This window comes from Marmota monax, unplaced genomic scaffold (genome assembly GCF_021218885.2).
Source record: "Marmota monax isolate L192 unplaced genomic scaffold, Marmota_monax_Labrador192_F-V1.1 WCK01_AAM20220418_F8-fsc00166, whole genome shotgun sequence".
Taxonomy (NCBI): Eukaryota; Metazoa; Chordata; class Mammalia; order Rodentia; family Sciuridae; genus Marmota; species Marmota monax.
Genome location: NW_026693344.1, coordinates 1,967,631 through 1,988,629, shown reverse-complemented (window position 1 = coordinate 1,988,629; position 20,999 = coordinate 1,967,631). Strand labels below are relative to the sequence as shown.

Here is a 20,999-nt window from a genome sequence, read left to right as displayed (position 1 = left end):
CGTCCTTTCTCACAGCAAATGGTTAAAGAAATGAGGTTAATGATTTCTGAAAGTTATTATAGATATCACAGATGGTTGATGTGCAATTACTTGCTTTTTGGCAATTCATTTTTGACAGACATTCAGTTTATCTAACAGTTGTCCTAGTGATTCTAGTCAGGAGAGGTACTACTGTCAGGTTACATGTCACCTTCAATGCAAACCACCATAGCAAAACAGCTGTCGCAATAATAATAGGTACCATTAATAGACAGCTTTCCTTCCCTGGTTAACTGAAATCAGACATTAATACACATGATCTCAGATACCCTGACAACAGCCTGTTCAAACAGGACACAGTTGAGCTTATTGATTAGAGGTGCAACCCAGGTTGAGACTATCTGGTTTCAAATTCTGACTTCACCCACCACTAACTCCAGAATCACAGGCTCCCCAAATACAAAGAGTTGACAGTAGACACTGTCAAATTACAGGTGCTAAAAAGGAAGAATGAGATAATGCTTGTAAAGCAGCACAATTCTTGATGTCAGTAAGCACTCCCCATTTTATAGATAAGAAAACGAGAGCCTAGAAATAGGAAACTTGAGCAACTCTTGAAACAGGAATCCAAAACTAGTTGCACAGGAACCCAGAACCAGTCTTAGTCACCCATGAAAATTAGAAATTGGACTTTAAGAGGTATCAGTAAAATCCAGGGAAGGATCAAATCCTTGAGCCTTAGGTAAGAATGATAGGATTTACTACAAAAAAATGAAGATTTTAGTTCAGTGTTACAAATGTATGACTCATAACCTTTTTCCTGCCAAAGAAATAAAAGAGCACTCGTTCCCTTCACTTTTAGGAAGAATGCTTAGTGTCTGAGGCCTGAACACCTGGTACATTTTATTAACAAATTCAAACTCTACCAAGACAGAGTTCAATTCAAAATATTTATTGGTTTTAAAGATAAATTCTAAATTTTGTTGTATTTGAAAGATATTTCATATACTAAAAAAGTTCTAACTTAGAAGCCTGAGGTGATGATTTTTTAATGTGATGATTCAATTAATATGAATTATAAAACATTTGGTAAATAAATTTGAGATGTCCAGGAGAAATTTATATTTGTACACAGATTTTTAAAAATATATTGCTTAGTTGTCAACGGATCTTTTTTTTTAATGTGGTGCTAAGAATCGAACCCAGTGCCTCATACATGCTAGGCAAGGGCTCTACCACTGAACATAGCTCCAGCCCCAGTACACAGATTTTTTTCATCATAAATTGTATGGGGATGTTAATTTTACTCGCCTGCTGTTAAAATACTAAAGTTTCCTAGAGATTATGTATTCCAAACATAAGTCACCCATGAGACACCAAACTTTAATTTACATTTTAATATACTTTCCTTTTTATTCCAATTTGCTTTTAAGAAACCACCACCAATAGATACCTAATGCAATGAAGTGAAATGAATCACAAATAAATTTTTTAAATGACATCATTCTTTTGCCTGCTAGTTGCCTGAAACTCCAAAGTTGGGTTCAGTCCACTGCTTCTCCAAAAATCCCCACCCACAAGAATTTTCACTGTGGGTAGTTACACTCGTGTTTGGTTTTACATTAGACAATCTCTTCCATGCAGTGAACAAACCTCCAACCCCCAAGAAAAGACAGTGCCTTTTCATAATATTCTCTGGCAATTCACTTTACAACTCTTGAAAAAAAAGCTCCTTTTCTTTTCTTTTTTTTTTTTTGTGTGTGTGTGGTGGTGGTGGTGGTAGGTGCTAGGCAAGTGCTCCACCACTGAGCTACACCCTCAGTCCTTGAAGAACCCCTTATTACCAGGAAAGCCCACTCATTTACCATTTGCTCCCTCCCTGCCTTCCTGCCCTGTGACATCCCCCTAACTTTAACATGGTTTCCTCACAGTGTGGTTCCTGGACCACCTGCATCATAGTAACTTGGTGGAGGAGGTGGGTGCTGGCAATAATAAATAGATTTATAGAACCCACTGAGTCAGAATTTCTGGATAGGATGCCCCAGGGATCTCCATTTTTTACCAAACAGCCGATATTTTTATGCACATTAAAACTTTAAATATTGCATCAAATAAAAGTCCTCTAAGATTGTTACAAATAACCTTCTAAATGCCTTGCCTTCATCAGTGGAATATTTTCTACTTTAGAACAAACTTTTATGACTTGGCTTCTGCGAAGTAGAGGTTATTCTCCTTTTTCCTCCCCCAACCCTCAATTCACATTTCAAATACCAATTTTCCATCTTTACTCCTGACACACCTCCTATAGGACACATTTTTTTCATGGCTTCAACTTAATTTGAATGTTAGCAGCATACCTTCCAATGGTGCTCCCTTCATTTCCACCAAGATATCCAACTGTGATTTCTCACTCACTATGTTCCAAGGATAAATACATCTCTCCCACAAATACTGCTAGCTCCAAATAAGTTTATTTATTCATTCACTTATTCAACATTGTTTATGAACCCTGTGTTGTGTTAGAAACTGGTAAGCAAAGAGCTGGGAGTGTGATGCATGCCTGTAATCCCAGCAGCTTGAGAGGCTGTGGGATGGAGGATCATGAGTTCAAAGCCAGCCTCAGCAAAAGTGAGGTGCTAAGCAACTCAGTGAGACCCTGTCTCTAAATAAAATACAAAATATTTTGATTTTGTATTTCTTGGGAGGTTTCTCAGTGGTCAGTGCCCCTGAGTTCAATCCCCAGTACAAAAGAAAAAAAACATGGTAAGCAAAGAGACATATTTGCTAGGAGCAAATGCTGGGACGGACAGAGAGGTAAAAATTTAAACAATTATTTACACAATTGTGTAATAAAAATGATGGCAACTGCTACAAAGAAAAAATAGAGGAAATGATGAGATTTATGTATTTGCTAGCAAAAATGCTTCTAGGGCAAGGATATATTTTCTTAGTGCATCAGGAGACATAGATCATAGATTTATCTGATTATTGGTAATGTTAACTTTGACCATTGATACCTCTGTAGTTTTCCCCCCTATGAAGATACTATATTTTCAATTGTAACTATAAAGTATTTGGGGTCAAGGGGATATCTCAGTGATATCTCATGCATGAGGCCCTGGGTTCAATTCTCAGCCCCATTTAAAAAAAAAAAGTATGTTGTAATATGTTGTAGGTAGTTATTTTTAGATTCTGAAAATATTTTTTCTTCTTTTTTATTTTTATGACAGCAGAATGCATTACAATTCTTATTACACATATAGGGCACAATTTCTCATACCTCTGGTTGTATATAAAGTATATTCACACCAATTCGTGTCTTCATACAGGTACTTTGGATAATAAGATCATCACATTCCACCATCATTTATAACCCCATGCCCCCTCTCCCCCCTCCAACCCCTCTGCCCTATCTAGAGTTCATCTACTCCTCCCATGTTCCCTCTCCCTATCCCACTATGAATCAGCCTCCTTATATCAGAGAAAACATTCAGCATTTGTTTTTTTCGGATTGGCTAACTTCACTTAGCATTATCTTCTCCAACTCAATCCGTTTACCTTCAAATATCATGATTTTATTCTCTTTTATTGCGGAGTAAAATTTCATTGTGTATATATGCCACATTTTTTTATCCATTCGTTTATTGAAGGGCATCTAGGCTAGTTCCATTGTTTGGCTACTGTGAATTGTGCTGCTATAAACATTGATGTGGCTGTTTTTTTCCCTGTAGTATATTGTTTTTAAGTCCTTTGGGTATAGACCAAGGAGAGGGATAGCTGGGTCAAATGGTGGTTCCATTCCCAGTTTTCCAAGAAATCTCCATACTGCTTTGAAAATATTCTGTTACCCATTAATTTTAGCAAATAAAGATGATTTTTGCCCAAAACAATTATTACTGTGATATTTGAAAATGGAGATTTTTCTGTTTCCATCATTCCTTACATTTATTAAATAAGTAAAAATTCTTGCTTGACAGAAGTTGTTTTGTTTTTATATAAAATGTAAAAATTTAAGCTGGTGTGTGTGGGTGTTTGTTTGTTTGTTTGTTTGTTTTTGTGGGGCAAACCTAGGGATCAAACCTAGGGCCTTGTGCATGCCAGACCGGTGCTCAATGACTAAGTTTTTCTCCCATCCAAATCAATCTTTTTTATGGTATCTACATCTAGGTCCCTGAACATTCATTAAAAGGTCTTCAAACTCACTGATCATAAAAATTTTACAATACATCTACCTTTATTTTCTGCCAGTAATTTGATGGTTAGGCATTTTTGTATAAACAGCTTTGATCCTTATATAATTTATTTTTACATAAGGAGTGTGTCAAGATTGTCTCCTCATCACCAGGTAAAATGTCCTTTTCTTTCTCTTCAAATTACAATCAGGAATTGATTCTCATATATTTTTACCTTCTTGTTTAACTCTCAACTCTCACCCATAAGGTGATCTGCCCAAACCAGGCACTCAGTACACATTTATAGATTTAAATCATCTGACAGGGATGGATAAAGTTGGAGAGAGGACAGCAAGTAGCCGCCCAAAGGGGAGAAAAGTGCAACTGTGGAATGAGGTTGGTCGGGTCTGAAAGGAATGGAGATGGATAATAGCTACAGAGGACACTGAAGAAAAATCATAGAACTTGGAAATTAAATGAATATAACACAATATAGGAGCAAAAATAAGGAAAAATATTGTAAACATCAGCATCTAAGGAAGCTGGAGATGGTGATGCTTCTAATTTCACTGTCAAAAGGTGAAGAAATGCATCTTTCATCTCCACAAATGAAACCAACACCCAATGGATTACACAAAATGGCAAACCCTGGAAACACCTCCCTACCCCTCCCTGCCTGTCCTTCAATCTCAAGTCCTACCTGCCACCTATATCTAAGGATCTCAGTTCACTCTCTAAACTATCTCTCCAATCTGCATCTTCTCACCATCTTTTCAAGATCTTCTTACCCTAACCACTTCTGCCCTTTACTGTCTACGTTGCTAGAACAGCCTTCTAACTGGTGTGTTTGTTTCTAGCTGGCTCCTCTTTGATTAATTCGATATACGACCTGCGTTGTGATCTTTTAAAAACTTGACTGGAATACTGTCAATTTCTTTGCTTAAAGCTCCTTAGTGGCTTGCCATCACTATTAATATCCTATTGTCGTTCCCCCCACCTCATCCATAGAGAATATGTTCCAAGATCCCCAGTGGATGACTAAAACAATGAATAGCACAAAACTTTACACATGATTTTCCTCTTAGTATTCCTACCTATGACAAAGTTTATTTTGTAAGTTAAGCACAGTAAGAGATTAACAAAAATAACTAGTAATAAAGTAGAACAAATTTAACATAATGCAATAAAATTTATGCAAATGTGGTCCCTTTTTATCTCAAAATATCTTGCATTGTACTCATCCTTCTTTGTTGACTGCAGGTCACTGAAACTGCAGAACTCAACACCACAGGTGTTAAGGTCCTGCAAATCTGAGTCTGACCCAGCTCATTCCTGGCCAACCTTCTTTCACTTGCCCTTCTCTACACACTTGTGCCTTTGGGTTGCTAAAATGCACTGTGCAAAATCAATGAAAATACCCCCCTCCTTGGCTCACACTTCTGCTTCTGATTCATCTTCCCAGTGTTAGTTTAACCAGATTCCTCAGGAAAGACACCTTTGACCACCACCAGATTAGGGCGCACTCTTGATTACAATACACCTGAAGAAACATCAGATAAATCCAAATCAAGGGATTTTCTATAAAACCACCATCCTTGGAGTATGAATGTATATGTATTAGTTTATATTGGTACTTGGAAGTACCAGTATTCTTTAAAAAGTGTCAAAATAGAAAGATTGAGCAACAACTCCAGATTTAAAAAGACTAAGGAGACATGACAACTACATGCAATAGATGAACTAGAAGTCGAACTAGAAGAAAAACTGGCATTTTTTTTACAATAAACACTCTTATTGACCAAGAAATTCCAATTCTAAGATTTCCCCATAGATTGTTCTGCCCAAATGCTACACACACACACACACACACACACACAGAGCAGCAATGGTTTAAAAATATTAAAATATTGGAAACAAAAAGAAATAGCATAGGGCCACACAGTTGTTAAGTAATCAAATCTTGTTGACTCTAGACTTAAATCTTTTATCTAGTTGCCTATACTAATATCACAGCCAAAGAGAATGCTCTGGTCTGGGTATTTTATCTGGGCTGCAAAATCTGAAAAAAATTAAAATCATGGAATATTAATGGAATTAATAATATTCAAGAAACATTTACAGAGTGTCTGATATAGTCCATATATTGTGCTAGATCTGAGGTCCTAGAAAAAATCATCTGACCAGGCACAGAATGAGTGACAAATGCCCAATGTGTGTATACATAAATTTATTATAATGCTTTTTATAAGACAAAACTCAAATCCTGGTATCAAGTAATAAATCTATGATCCTGGAAAAGATTTTTGGATTCTTTACCAGTTTTTTGTATTTTCAAAGTGACCACTGTAAGAGTAGTTTCATCATAACAGTTTGTGAAGAATAAAATTTAATATCAGCATGTAATATTCTTTCAACTGTACCTAGTACACAGTAAAAAAAAACTAATAAAAGCTAGTTACTATTATTATTTTATTTTTAAGTACAATTGGATGTCCCTGTTTGAATCCAATAGCATGAGAGAGTTTGATGTATATTTTCTTCATTGGCTTTTGTTTGGTTGTCCACTTTTGTGGCATATATTTTATTTAATTAGGTGGTATAAATATACTTACATTAGAAACTGAAATAAAATAAAATAAATAGCCATAAAAGGGCATATTAAAAAAAAAATCTCTGGCTTAAAATCAAGCCTTTAGAAGAGACCCACATGTTTGTGCACTGAGCCACAGACTTGCTCAAGTTAGAACATTAAGTGACAAAACCAAATTGTAAATTAACATTCAAAGCACGACTTCATCCTTGGAGTATGAATGTATATGTATTAGTTTATATTGGTACTTGGAAGAAAAAAGTCTGGAACACCTGTGCTTACACAGTAGTCTTAAAGTTACATATCATTACCATGTGCTGATTTCTTTTCTTAGCTGATCTCTCAAGGGTGGGATCACGAGGGACTTTCATTTCCAATTCATTCATTTCTGTATATTTGTTATCAGTCTGTATTACTTTATAAAAAGACAAATTATAAATTTTTTTAAGTCTTAAAGCTTTGAGTCAATTGTTCTAGATTTGAATCCTAGTCTCTTCAATTTCTATGTGTGGGAGAAACTGATAGTTGTTATGGTCTGGATATGAGGTGTTCCCAAAAGCTACTGTGTTGACACAGGAATATTCAGAGGTGAAATGATTAGATTATAAGTGCACAACCTAGTCAGTCCATCCTAATCTGAGTGGACTAACTGGGTAATAACTGTAGGCAGGTAGGGCCTATTTGGAGGAGATAGGTCACTAGGGGCATGCACTGAAAGGGTTCATCTTCCTTGTGGCCCCTACCCACCTGCTTCTAGGATGCCATCAACAGAGCTGTGCTCCTCCACTGAACCCTTCTGCCATGATGTTCTGCCTTATCTTGGGCCCAGAACAATGGAATCAGCCTAACAATGACTGCATCTCTGAAACCATGAGCCAAAATAAACTTTTCCTCCTCTAAATTGTCCTTGTCAGGTATTTTTATCACCACAAAAACCTGACTTACACAGTAGTCTTAAAGTATCATTACCATGCAATTGCTGGAAATATCAATTTACCAGCTATGTTCAGGAACACAGAATTGGAGAACCCTATTGCAAAGGCCTTCAAAGTTGATCTCACCAAATTCTGCACCCAAATCCTCATCCTTGTTCTCTTCTGCCTTTATGGTGACAAACCAGTCTGCTTTACTCCCTGTTTCTTGATCCTCTATTTCTGAACTAGATACTGTGTGGCCCTTGCTGAGGAGCACATTTGTTTCCATCAGATGCGTCCCCTGCTCGAAAATGCTCGTTGTCAACATAGTACCTACCAGAGGGAGTTTAAACACCTTGACTGGACAGCCCATGAAGGCTCTCAGTGTAATCAGACTCCCTTTCCTTCCTTCTGAATTATTAGACTATTTATCACTTCTTCCTATGTCTTCCTCAGCTTCTCTTATCTAATCGTCTGCCATTCAGAAGGACATATAATATTATCTCTAACATATTACTACCAACTGATTCTGTCCATAAAAAAAACAGGAATTATTAATAAGATGAGAGGAAGTGTTTTACTCCATTATAAGCACTCCAAGACAATAGTGAGGTGTTTGTACTGAAATATGTTATTATGTGAGAATGTCTATGGAAATCAGTAAGAATAAATGCTGAAAACATAAAAGGAGAGGCAAAAGATTGAGTACAGAATGAGTTTTTTCTCAAAGTATAGTTTATGACCACCTATGTCAGGATTTTCTGAGAAGACTATTGAAAGGAAGGGTTCCATCTCCACCCAAACCTTCTCAATAACAATCTTTGGGGTGGGATGGGGGACATTTTATTTTGGGGGGGATAATTTGAGAATCATTGTCCTAGTTACCTTTCTACATCTTTCAATAACACCACACTTGACAAAAGGAAAATGATTATATATACCATAAAATATGCCATACATATTTTCTTTCAAGATCCACTTTTTGATTTCTTGCATTTTTCATGAATTGGAAAAGCAAAATTCCACCCCCACCAGTGATTTCAAGTAGTTTTAGTTTTACTTATATATAAAGTACTATAGTTTCAGAAAGGAGTTTTCCTGTGCTGTTAGACACTAACACATGAAAGATTTTCCAAGCTTTTCTTTTCTAATCTCATTCCAACCATCATGTCCATAATGTGCCTATAATTAAAGAGAACTTACCTTGTAGGACAATTTATAAACCAGCCTTTCAGAGAAAAAGAGATCAGAAAAAAGGACAGAGTCAATCCACCAGAAGACAGAAGCACGGACCCCCAGGCAAGAATGAGCTCTCTTCCTTTTTTCTCAGTTGTTGAAATGTGCATTTCTAGTGTTAAAAACATATGGCTCTAGTGATAGATAATGACAGAGTATTATCCTGTCTAAAACAGGAAAAATGAAAAGGCAGTATCCTTAAATGAGATGAATTTAACCATAATTCCATTACTGGTTGTAGTTTTCCTTCTGCTTTTAATTAAAGGTACAGAAATTATTGACTGGCATTAGAAGCACAGTGCTCACAAAAGGAGCCCACTCTGGGACTTCTCTCTGAACATGGGGAAATGCAAAACAGGCAGTATTCACACGGAACTAGAAGGGTTAAAAATGAGTCATGCTGGCCTCATGTTTCCAAAATAAGCCAGTGAATCAAATCAAACCAACAAAATGACTATTCTGTAATGGGTCCCTTAGCACTTATCTCTTATCTGGGCATTTGCTGAATTTCTGGTTCCAGTACTAGAATGACACTAAAACATTAAGGATGGCAAAACTTTAACAAACAAAAAACCAAATTCAATAAACCTCCAGTTCGGTCATCCTTAATCAAGTCTGAATTCATGAAATTTTTGAAAAGTTTTTTCTAGAATGAATGGAACTTTAACTAAATCATAAGATGCATAATTTACACAAAAGGGTAAATCAAAGAATACAGAGTATATTTTAAAAGATGGGATTTTATTTTACTTTTCCTCCACTAAAGAATTCATTCTATCCATGAGTGTCATATAAAACCAGGAAAAACTGGCATTTACTTAGAAAAACACAAAACTGGGGCTGGTGGTGTAGCTCAATGGTAGAGCCTGTTCTTAGCATGCATAAGGCCCTGGGTTCAATTCTCAGACCAAGAAAGAAAAGAAAAGAGAGAGAAGGGTGTGGGAAGGGGAAACCCACAATACTATAGATTTGTGAGTTATTTATGAGAACAAAGATTATAAGCATTAGTGTAACAATGTCAAAATATGGAAATCAGTGATGGCAGATTCCATTCTAGAGAACCTCTGGAGAAATTGACAATTTTCGTTCTTCCCACCTATAATTAAAATCTGACCTCCTATAGTTATACACAATAATTTCATCAAGTTAAAGAATAGTTAAAATTTACTTTGCCACTACTCTGTAGAATTTTCTGAATTAATTGGAAAAAAAAAATGATTAGAAATGCCATCATCACTTCACCAGGCTCACAATGGGAGAGATACAAGACTCTAGGGCCATGGAGAATACTGCCTCCAGAAAAGAACCACTGAACACTGCTATGCATGTCAATGGTATTAGGCAAAAATAACAAATTTTTAAAGCCTATGTAAAAACACAAACTATAATACTTTTTGACAAAGAACCTCAAAAAAATTATAAAATATGAAAATATTGAGAAAAAAACTGTAGCTAATAACCTGTGTGCTAATTTTATTTTAAAGATAGCAAATCTACATTAGGGATGACTAGATCTCTAAAACTCCATGAGAACAATCCCACACTGTTTTTACTCGAATCAGTATCCCTAGCACCTACCATGTGGGATAAGAAACAGGAATCTATTCAAGATAGGAAAGCAGGTGTTGGAGTAAAACTGTCTGAGTTTGACTCCCACCTCTATCATCTATCTACCAGCCTATGACCCTGAGCAATTTACCTGGCCTCTTCGAGTCTTACTTTTTAAATCTGTAAAGTGGTACCTATTACATAAGGTTGTTTTATGTGTTAATAAAAACAAGAATAACAAACACATAAAACATTAACTTTTTGCCAGACACTGTTCTAAGCACTTTTCATTTATACTTATTTAGGCATGCATTCCTTCCTGGGCCTTATGAAATAGAAACTAACATCCCAATTGAAACATGAAGAAACGGGGACTCCAAGAAGTTAGTAACTTGCACAGAGATATACAATTGGTCAGTGGCAAAAGGATTTCATTTCCTAACACTAATCATCCTTGAGATTTCATATGTTATTCCAAGTACTGCTTAATACTATCTCTGGCATACAGCACAAGGCCAATCCTTAACATTTATTAGGAAATACTTGTCAAACATTTGCATAATATCCAGGTTACCCAGAGCCCAGCAAGAAGAAATGCAGCGATCAGCTGGTGATGCCTGAGTGGGGGTAGAATATGTTAGTGATCATACTTGTGTCCTTTCCACATGCAACAAAGAACTCTGATGTCTGACTCCCTGAAGTTTTCCCTTCTTCATCTCAGTGCCCAGGGCTCTTATATCATACTGTCATCACCTGACGCCAGATTATCACATCCCCTCCTTTCTTCTATTATTCCACTCCCACTCAATTGCCAAAGTCTTCTCACAAAAAGATGCTTTCATCCCTTACTCTCTGTCAAGGAACCTACAACCATCTAACAATAAAAATTCTTCTTCCTGGCTTTCAAGGACCTTAATAAGTCATGGAGGGAACATGCCTTTAACTCTTATTCAAGGGCCCAAGTACCTACTTATCAAATAAATACTTGATATGAATGGCCATGTTTGATTATGCAGAGAATAGCAGTATTTGTGTTACTTCAGAATGCTGATAAGCATTTTCTTTATGTTATGTATTTATTTTTGGACATAGCTCAATAAAAAATTTGAAAATATCACTTGATTTTATTTAAAATGAAACAAACTTGATCAGAGAAGCATATAAAGGGAAGAATATTGATGAAATTTTGCATTATTATTAAACAATGCAATGTTAATATTTAGGTAAACTTTGTATAGCTTTCTAATCTTTCATATTGAAGTTAGATTCTGAATCTCACAGAGAACCTCTAGTGAATAGAGAAGTCAGAACTAAAACAAAAGGAAGGCATAATCTTCTTGTATTCCAAACGGAACAATGCACCCATTTCCAAAGTTCCTTGAAACGTTAACAGCCAATCACAACACAGGAATTACTGGAATTTATATTAAGGAGTTGCTTTTAATAAACACAAGTTACTAATTAACCCACCAGCCTGGATTAATGTCTCTAAACCAACTGCACCAATAGACAAAAATAACATGGATTTAATTTAAAATTTAGAAAAATCATCAAATAGTATGTATTTTAAAGACTTAGTCAATTGCCAAATGTTCAACCCTCCCCTCCGCTTGGCATGATGAGATGCAGGATTGTACTAGAAGTTCATCTGATTTGCTTAGAAATGCAAATAATTTCTGACAAAAGCCACACCCAGATGTAGACCCATCCAGATTATTCCTGAGTTGAACATTCTGATGTCAACTCAGGATTTCTGAACGTATGCTCACACAGCCAGTTGGATAGTTCACATATCCAGACAGCTAGAATAAGCAAGTCAACAGGTACCAATATAATAGTTTTAGAGGGATTGTTATTGTTCCTTCACTTGAGGAAGATGGTCTTCTTAGTTGGTTGTATCAATGGGGCTGCAATTTGGTGAAAGGTTTGGTGATTCTTTTAAAGTTATGACTAGAATAAAATCAATACCAGAAAGGTCAGAGTAGTTAGGTTGGGAAGATAAAGACATTCTAGGATTTGTTATTCATTTAACAAATATATTTATTAAACAGCTGCAACCCATTAGCCCTCAGGGATGGAAAAACAAACTAATATTTTCAGGGAAAACCATGAGTCATTTCACATAGTTTTAACTGAAGCCACTTTTTTTTTATAAAGCCAAGAAAAATTCCATTATTAGAATCACAAATCCAATAGCTTAATTAAAATGTCTTTAATTGGCAGATGTATCCACTAGGAAGGCACCTGGCACTTCCCAGAAAGCATCTGCATAATTTCCTGTCATATTTTTGAGCAAGAATTATCAGGCTTCTCTTTTCTGTAAACTGCAATCTCACTCCTTATATTGTAGCTATAAATAGGCCTTGAAAGAGTCCTTAAAAAGGAGGGATGTGACCAAACTAAGTCCTATATCCTAAAAGTAAGAAGAGGAAAACTTTTAACAACAACTCTTTAGGTATTTTTATGCACCCTTTTCAGGAACCAATCCCATAAACACCCTCTTTCCAGGAGCAAATCTGTCTGCTGAGGACGCATGAAAGTCCTCTCAATGCCCTCTCCAAACCCCACCCAGGCACTAAAAATACTATGAAATAGGGCAATAGCAGGCAAGAAACTGGTCTTGAAGACTGAGATACAGGTAAAAGACTTAGTATCTGCTTCATAGTCCAAATGGTGTTTACTCTACAAAAGAATGAAAACAAGTTTCTTCTCAAAATTCCCAAGAAACAAAGACAGGCCTGGTTGCACACATCTATAACCCCAGTGGCTTGGGAGTCTGAGACAGTAGGATTGAAAGTTCAAAGCCAGCCTCAACAACTTAGGCCCTGTATCAAAATTAAAAATTAAAAAGACTGGGGATGTTGCTCAGTGTTTTATGTGCCCCTGTGTTCAATCCCTTGTACCAAAAAAAAAGAAGAAAATATTCCCAAGAAACAGATGATGCATAAATTACAACTAAAGTATATTCAAAAATGTATTTCCATGTGGCAAACATTTGCTGTATGTAAACTTTAACAGAAAGCATGCAGTCATTATTTTCCAGGTAGATTCCAGTAACATTTATGCCTTTTAATAGAAGAAGCACTAATGGAGCAAAAGGTAAGAAGAAGAGCCTAGGGCTCAAAGACATTGACTCCAGATGTTTAAAATTAACACAAAACATGTATAGTGTAGCTACAAATATGTCAGATATAATTCAGTCATGGAGTACATTTTGAACTTAAATTTACCATCCATCCTAAAAACATAAAATTGCCAACTGAAACAAGGTGTGGGAAAACCATAAAACATAGTGGTTTAATCTCTGTAAAACAACCATAGAAAACTAATGCCTATGGGCTGGGGATGTAGCTCAGTGGTAGAGCTCTTGCCACTGGGTCTGCCTTTCATCCCCAGGACTGCAAAAAGAAAAGCAAACAACAACAAAAAAAACTCCTCCCCCAAAATTGAAACAGGAAATCAAACATTCAGGTGTAATTTATCTGCTGGAACAAATCTTCCTTACCGATTTTGACAGGATCTTGAATCATGAACCATAAATCAGCATCCTAGAAATATTCTCCATATTCCTGAAAATGTCTTAAAATCCAAGACTTCATTTTATTTTCAGCGATTAACAGGATATTTAAAAAGCAGTATGGTCACTTACTTTGAATGATGTCTGTTTCACTTGCTACCAAACACTGATTTCCGGAAAGCAAGCCGCCCCTCCTCCCTCCTCCCAATACTAGAGATTTTTTCCAATCTTCTAGACCAGCTTCAGTTTCCTGAATTATTTATTCCTTCGGCAATTTTCTTTTATGCAATTTTCTTTTATCAAACTTCGGGAACAAAAGCACGTTAGACTTGGTTGTTTTAGAGTTCTGGAGAATTGTGTTTTGTTGACATTCCACTTCTTAGTGCATTTTACTGGGGGTTTTCAGTGAAGGCTAAAGTTATTCGGATGGCAGAAATGTCTTTAAAGGGTCGCTCTGAAAAGGCACAAAAAAAAAAAATCTAGAAAGGCGTCCCACACGCCTTGCAGGAGTAAATGTCAGTCTTTCCAACCCTTGCCCCCCTGCTTCTGCACACACGCACGGTCACAGAACGGTGATCTTTATGTAGACATTATTTTCACGGTTGCATTCCAAGTCTGAACAAGAAAAGCACGCGCACCCAGGTACAAGTTGGAGCCAGAGTCCCGCCCCCTACCAGGAACCACAGCTTCCTGCCTCTGCCTTCCCCCATCAAGGTGAAACTAACCCCTAGGGGCTGGCGGAGGAGCGCACGGGAGCCGGTCGGACCACAGCGCTGGCTGGAAGGAAGCAGGCAGACAGCAGAGCGCATCTTCCCCTAGGAGCCAGCCGGCGCCCCGACGCCGTCAGCGGAAGAGGGGCCTGAGCGCGCCGAGCCACCAGACACACGCTCCAGGCGTGCACACTCGCTTGTGCCGGAGCGCGCTCACACTCTACCACGCGCGCGCGCGCGTCTACTCACCAGCAGCCCTTGATGTCCGGGGCCCTCGTGGGACGGCGACCGCGGCAGCTGCCCGCTCGCGTGCCGTGTGGCTTTGGCATCCGTCTGGCAGCTACAGCCCCGGCCGCGGTGGCTTTTGCTGGAAGGTACTGCAGCGGACTGATAATGGCACCCAGCTAGGAGGCGCCCACCCGCTTTCCGCGGCGTGCTTCCTCCCGCTTCTCCCTGCCAGCCGAAGAGCTTTGCTAGTTCCACTCGTTCGGGGTCGTATGTTGCTCCCCTTTCTCCTATTCTTCCTCCCTATGGTAGCCCACCTGCCCAGCGCCGTGGGGGAACAGCGTCCTTGCAAACCCGCGCGCAGGCCCGCTGATTAGCAACCTGCAGCAGCTCTCCCTGCTGCCGCCGCCGCAGGAAAAGAAATTGTCACTGCGATGGTCCTGGCTTCCCCTGCTCCAGCCCCTGGGTGCCGCCTCCGCCTCTGCCTCCGCCCCCTCCTCCGCGGCCACAGCCTCCCGCATTCTGCAGAAAAACCTCGCAGGTGGCAGCAAGGCCCTGCGGATGGCCTAGAACGAACGTGAAACGGTTGGGTGCTACTTACCCACCTGAAAACCACGCCTCTTGCCCAGCCCGGGACCACCTGGACTCCCCCTTTTTTCCCCACCATCACTTTCACCCAGATGGACCGGAATGGTGACTTGAAGACCTCAGAGCACACAAGCTGTAATGCAGCTGGATTTGACAGTGAAATTGGCAACGGATAGGGTTTTGGTAAAAACCCCACTCGCACCTATACAGGAATTCCATTTTGAGATTTATCCACAAATGGACATGCACACCAAGAATGACGTTATCTCTCCTACACACCTTTCTGAACTTCGTATTATCCTAGCTCCTGGATATTATTATATTGTTATTATCACTTCATTCGTGTTTAAAAAAAATGGTCCTGGCATTGTGCCAAGCACTCAATAAATGCAATCTTACTTATCTGTTACAACCCCGTGTATAAAAAGTACTCGGATATTTTCCATAAGAAAGATACAGAGAAGAAAAGTTATTTATCTTAGGTTGCTTGCCTAGAAAGAAGTAGAAGTTTAAAGTTAAATTCACATCTGGGGGCAAAAAATAATAAAAGCCACTCTGATCTGATATCAAAAACTCTTTCTTTTGGCTGAACAGATTCTATTAGTTTGTAAATATTTTACTAAGGCTGCGGGTACTGGATAAAACTCAGGCACTATTCTTGAGTTTGGCTTGGAGGCTAACTGCAAATGGGAGAAGCGACTACAGAGTAGGATGGTTGGCTTTCTTTGGAATCCAAACTTCTAGCCCTGGATCTGTCACCTCTCAAGCTATTTGGTCTCAGGCATTTCATCTTATGTGTCATCATCCTGCATTGATTTTCTTAAATAAAGAGGTTTGATGGAAGCAGTTGGCAGCCTTAACTTTTAAGAAGCAATGATGGTATTTTTCTAGGTTTGAATTTGGTTCCAAATTCTAAAATCAGGAAATTTCACAAAAATTCAGATTTTTTTTTTTTTTCTGAAAAGCTATAAGATGGGACAGTATTTGGTCCTTGGAAGGTCTAGCAACCATCAGCTGGAGATGAATAGCAGTTGTTCCCTTTAGACTGTGAAGGTGCTCTTCAGTTTTATGCAATCTCCACCACTCCTGTCCATTTACCAGCCATCTCACTGACATTTAAGGATTTGGTAGAAATTTGCGTTCGAAATTCTGGACTGGATCTCATGATCTACTAGACAATTTAGAATTCAGTGACAAGAAAGCTAACCAGTGGCTGGGGTGGTGGCTCAGTGGTAAAGTACTTGCCTACCATGTGTGAGGCACTGGGTTTGATCCTCAGCACCACATTAAAAAAATAAATAAAATTAAGGTATTGTGTCCATCTATAACTAAAAATATTTAAAATAAAAAGAAAGCTAACCAGAGTCCTAAAAAGTATTATGAATAAAGAATTCCACACATATATTTATAGTAGTCATTAATCATGCATGGATGATCTTACTACCAAGCAGCCAATTCTTATTAAAAATCCAAGTGCAGTGGCACACACCTGCAGTCCCAGCAAGTTGGGATGCTAAGGCAGAATGATCGTTTAAACTCATCACATCTAGCAGCTGGGACATCATTATGTGACCTAAGTTCAGCCAATCAGAGTCTTCTCTCATTCTTTGAATCTGGATTCTGTGATTCAAGAAGAGATGTTTTTGAAGTAACCCTGTCAGGCGAGGCACATTGAGTGGCACATGCCTGCAATCCCAGGAGGGGACTTGGGAGGCTGAGGCAGGTGGGTTGCAAGTTCAAAGTCAGCCTCAGCAACTTAGCAAGGTCCTACGTAAGTCAACAAGACCCTGTCTCTAAATAAAAATAAAAAGGGTTAAGGATGTGGTTCAGTGGATGAGTGCCCCTGGGTTTGATCCCTGGTACCAAAAACAAATAAAAGTAACTCCATCATCCGTGAAGTAACTTTTATGTCTGGGGACAGTAATGCCTGAAGTGACAGGTGGTAGTGTCCATCATGGCAGTGCCAATGGTATCTAAGCAGGCTGTTGGAGTGATGTAACCTATTCTGATTCCAGCTGCCAAGTTTCCCTGCCTATTCGGTGAGCCTGATTCTCCAGCCTCCCTGTCTCTTTGATATGCCACTTGATGGTCTCCAAATACATTTATCTTCTGATTAAGGTAGCCAAAAATTGTTTCAGTGTTTACCACAAAAGGTTTGATACAATTCTGGTAGTGATTCATTAATTGAGTCATTAATTGAGTCAATGAAGAGTGATCAAAGTATGTTTATATAACCTTTATTTTAGAGAATTTTAGTATGTTTTGTAGTTCTACTTGAATTTTTAAAGATCCAATCTAAATAATAAGCAAAAAATACAATTTTTTTTACAGAATAGACTGCCTCCCCCTTACCAATCATAAACTAAGATTGCTTGTAAATACCTTTATTACCAGTTGAGGTGCAATGAAATGCACCTTATCTAGTGCATTATCCAGCAAAATTATTGGTGGTGTAATTTTGATACATTGCTTGGAAAGGAATTTTTCAGTATGTAAAGTGTGTATACCCACCTCCCCCAGTAATTCTACTTCTAAGAAGCAACTTGTTGGGAGGAAATATGAAATGAGGAATAAGATTTTCCCATTGAAATATTCATCACCAACATTGGGAATCCAAATGTTTAAAATGAATTTTTAAAGACATTAAATCTACTTATGATACAATATTAAGCAAAAGAATGTAAAGATAATATTCGGATAATCTCAAATAGGTAAAAACAAAAGAAAAGCTATGGGAAAAATTATTAAAATTTCCTCTTAGAAATTCATTGGAGATTATATCTACCTCTTTTATTTATAATTTTAATTTTTTTAAAGAATATACTTTCCTTTTATTTAGGAAGAAGAAATATGTAATAATTAAAAATAAACAGAGCTGGGCATGGTGGCACACGCCTGTAATCCCAGCAGCTTGGGATGCTGAGGCAGGAGGATCTGGAGTTCAAAGCCAGCCTCATCAAAAGCGAGATGCTAAGCAACTCAGTGAGACCCTGTCTCTAAATAAAATACAAAATAGGGCTGGGGATCTGGCTCAGTGATTGAGTGCCCCTGAGTTCAATCCCTGATACCAAAAATAAATAAATAAATACATAAAAACAGAATTGGCAGTCAGATAAAAATGAAATTCTGTCTATCAAAGTGCCTCACTTTTAATAGGAACATTATAAATATTTCGGAGGAGCATGAAGTTGGGAATAAAGAAACCAGAAAGAGACGGCACATTATTTCAGAAAGAAGAGTGATGAATTAAGGGATTATGACTCCCCTGTCATTTGCTTAGTCGATGGCATCTGTAGAAATAGAGCATTACATTCTAAAATGCTTCATCAAGCAATGCCATGTTTAAGTTTGTCCCAACTGAAGACAAGTGACGAAACATTAATATCTTTCTCACGGGATGATGAGTAATCTGGAACCAGGATTCAGATTTTTTCCTGTCTCACAACACCAAAGATAGATCTGTTCTAAGAATTTGGAATACCCTCAGGGTGTGGGTATTCAAGACAAAAAGTTCCCTTCTTGCCTCTGGTTGGTCAAAACATGGAGGTTTACTACTCGCTTTGGGGCACTCCAAAGCCAAGAGCTTAGGATAGTCTCTTAATTTCCCATCTGTGGACCCCCTGGTGGGATCTTACTTCTTGGAAGTGATAGTACAAACAGAAAGTATGTAGGGTTAAATTTGGTTTTATCCGGAAGCTAAAACTATGTCCATGTACTCCTCTAAGTATGTTCACAGAAAGGTGGACAAATAAAGTGTGCCAAGCCCTGACACTGGGCATTCTTGCTGACCCCAAAGGGGCTGAAATCCTTGTTCCTTCAGATTTAGGATTTCCTATTTCTGGATTGTTTTTAAAGTCAAAGTCTCCAGGAAAAAACAAATATAAAAATAGCCAACCAATTAAATTGGAGGAAATATTTATCTCAGAGATTATTGTATACTTAAAACTATATGCCTTGGTGGCCAGAGTTGTGGCTCAGTGGAGTGCTTGCCTAGCACATGTGAGGCACTGGGTTTGATTCTCAGCACCTCATATAAATAAATACCTCAACAACTGAAAAAAAATTTTAAAAAGTATATGCCTCAGAAATAATCATATTCTTAAAACACCTGTTCTTAAAACCCTTGTTTTGATATTATTTTTATCAATAGTTCTGGAAGTATAGTTTAGGAATTCCTGAAATTCTTTCAGACACTCTGCAAGGTCAATATCATTTTCATAAAAACACAAGTGCATTATTTGACTTTTTCACTGCAGTTTTCTCTTGGGTTTGTGATGGAGAGTCCCAGAGCTATATGTGTGATCTCACCACTCGAAAGCAGGTGCAGATAGGGGAGTCCAGTCATCTACCAAGCTAGACAGGAAATTTTTGTAAAAAGAAAAACCAGGGCTGCAGATGTAATTCAGTGATAAAGTATTTACCTAGTTTGCACCCTGGATTTAATTCCCAGCACCTGAAAAAAAGAAAAGAAATGTAAAGAAATCTTGAGATTAATCACAGATCTATGCTGTTAAAGAGCTAATAAGTTCCAAATAATTAATTTTTCACTTGAAGAGTTAAGGGAATTTAACCTGTGTCACTAAATGCAGGAATAAAGTAATTCAAAAATAGAAACTTCAAGCACACTTGATTTTTTTTCCCCATTTCTATGCTTTATTTTGGTGTTCTCTGCTTTGGACTTGGACAATTTTATACCCATCATGTCTCTCTATTCTGTCAACTGCATGAGGTTTGGGAATACCTGGAACCTACTCCCCTGCTGTTATTTACAAACTGTCCTGGATCTCAGGTACATGAGCCTAAGTATTCTCATTGGAAACATAAGAATGATGACTTTAGATAACGCTTGAGGTAGATATGAAGCTGACGAATATGCAAACATTCTGACAACTATAAAGTGCTTTGCAGATATAAAGCTTCCTACTACTAAACATTTCCATATATGGGCAGATATTGAATGAAAAATGTAAATTCTCCAATACCATTTGTTCCCTTGGATTTAATAAGATATTAACAAAAGACCAAATATCAATTTTATTTGGGGTGTTAATGTTTTAAAACATTTTTTGCAGACTGACTTATAGATGCAAAGCAAGTATTAGGAAGGAAAGAAAGGTGGAAGGAAGTGGGAGTGGGGTGGAGATGGGACAGCATCCCTCCCCCTCACCTTCAAACATACCCTATAACACACATATCTCCCCTGGGGCTGCTCCAGTGTAATAGGAATCCTTTCATCATAGGCTTTTGCTATTATTTAACAGCTATTCAGGTGTTTTGAACAGCTTCCTTTTAAAAGAAAACATACTAGATACACAGATGGCATTGTACTGCTTATTTACTTTGTCAGCACAGAAACAATATCTTCTGCTTATTAAAAAATGAGATCACTACAAATTTTACTGTAGTGAAAAATAATACCTTAAAACACAACTCTTCAAGTTCTCTATGGATATAAAAGCAAAGACATGCTATTTTCCAGAGACAGATACTAAAAATAACAGTTCTCTCAACACATACGTA

The 20,999-nt window shown here is 37.8% G+C and overlaps 1 protein-coding gene across 5 annotated transcripts in view; it reads right to left on the bottom strand.

Moving 5' to 3' along the window:
* Window positions 1-15,341, bottom strand: part of Stambpl1 (STAM binding protein like 1) — a 44,092-nt gene extending 28,751 nt beyond the window's left edge. The window contains exons 1-2 of one of the 5 annotated variants that reach the window (XM_046456780.2): window positions 14,916-15,339; window positions 14,089-14,410 (exon numbers count right to left, since the gene is read on the bottom strand). The gene's annotated coding sequence lies outside the window, so the exon portion shown is untranslated. Of the gene's footprint in view, window positions 1-13,944; window positions 14,069-14,088; window positions 14,411-14,681; window positions 14,827-14,915 lie in introns of those variants that run through there. The other 4 variants (XM_058583237.1, XM_058583234.1, XM_058583236.1 and 1 more) reach the window with 4 other exon arrangements.
* Window positions 15,342-20,999: the final 5,658 nt, after the last annotated feature.